Genomic DNA, 1696 nt, shown 5'->3' on the forward strand with positions numbered 1-1696 from the left:
AATTTGAATCTAAAACTGCATGATTTTATATTTTACCGATTGTTATATGATTTTTAGGCATCTGCTCGGCTGTCACAACAAGTGACACAACAAGTTCGTAGCGTACCACCCAAGGGTCCTCCGAAGCAAGCGGCAAAAAAAGGTGGTGCTTTTGTGCCTCGATACCGGACGACGCTCGAAACACTTGTTGATATGTCTGATTTGAAGGATGGTGCTCTCTGTGAAATCAATATGGATGAAGGTATCTTTGGTATTAAATTCATGTCAAATATTGCACTAGATGACTTGGAAGAGATTTTTACGCATGAACAACTAGGCGTCGCTAATATGCACTCATACATCAGGTAATATTCACTCATCCGATATATTATTTAATTAGTCGAACAATTTATTTATACATTTCAATGAAAATAATCTAATGTTTATTATGTTTTTATTTAAGGTTGTTGAATGATAGAGTGTTGCGCGGGACTGCATTATCAAACAGATTCCGTTTCGTGTCTTCCGCCCATTGCAGCGGAATGAAAATTGCTACGGAACCAGAATCAGTTAGACAGCGCTTAGTCGATAGATTCCTGTCCACCGGCAATACAGAAAGTCTGATTCTTTGGGCGTATAATACCCGACCAGTAGGGTTAGTTTCTCATTCTTGGTTCATCTAATCTTTGTTTCTTTTGCATAGCAAAATTTTCATATAACCTATTGTTTTAATTTATAGAGCACACTGGTTGTTGCTTGCTATCAACCCTATAAGAGAAGTGGTATATTTTCTGAATTCGGTAGATGGTGAGTGGACCAATTATTCGGCTATGAAGACAATGATTGATACGTAAGTGGGATCGTTCTAAATATTCGTGTATATTTATATATTTAATTATTTGTGAGATTGATCTAAATATATGCTTTTATATTTTTGTTAGATCAATACAAGTGTTCCGAAGTCAACGAGACGCACAGGTATCCCGGACTAAATCAAACAACATTACTTGGATCAAAGTGCAGGTACATTAATTTTCACAATTCTGCTTATAATATTTATGCTACTTGATAAAACAAGACAACTATAAAATCTTATTTGTTTTTCTATGTAGTGTCCGATACAGCGAAACAGTTCAGATTGCGGATACTATGTTTTGAGGTTTATGAAAGAAATCCTTCAAACGAATCAATTAGAGATTCCAATCACGGTATGGATTTATAACTTAATTAGATAACTTCTTATAATTTATTACATTTAACTAAATCATTCATATTATGTTTTTGTTCTATAGTACTTTGACGACTTCTATGCTGCTTCTTACACGAGACTTAAGTTGGAAGAAATCAAAGAGGATTTGTGTCAATTTTATATTCATCAGCTATTCAAGTAGGATTTGTGTCGATTTGAAGTATAATATTATAGTACTCTAGGATGGTTACTAACTTTGTTCATACTGTTGCCAATATTTGAAGTATAATATTGTTGATGTTACTGATTTAGTTTGTTTGACATGAGTTAGTTACATGTGAAACTTTCTGTATTCATACTTTACATGATTTAGTTTGTTTGACAGGAACTATAATGATGTATATATATAATTTTGGATATTATAATGGTATTATATTAGTATATATATATATATATATATATATATATATATATATATATATATATATATATATATATATATTGTCCTACCTATGGTTGAAAATATAT

General features: G+C 31.9%; 1 long non-coding RNA gene across 1 annotated transcript; it reads left to right on the plus strand.

The window, feature by feature from the left end:
* The first annotated feature begins 926 nt into the window (after positions 1–926).
* Positions 927–1400, plus strand: LOC131628752 (uncharacterized). Its single transcript, XR_009291886.1, has 3 exons — positions 927–1002; positions 1092–1187; positions 1272–1400. It is a non-coding gene; the product is annotated as an uncharacterized LOC131628752 (long non-coding RNA).
* Positions 1401–1696: the final 296 nt, after the last annotated feature.

The sequence above is a fragment of the Vicia villosa genome, unplaced genomic scaffold (genome assembly GCF_029867415.1).
Source record: "Vicia villosa cultivar HV-30 ecotype Madison, WI unplaced genomic scaffold, Vvil1.0 ctg.000477F_1_1_1, whole genome shotgun sequence".
NCBI classification, from domain to species: Eukaryota; Viridiplantae; Streptophyta; class Magnoliopsida; order Fabales; family Fabaceae; genus Vicia; species Vicia villosa.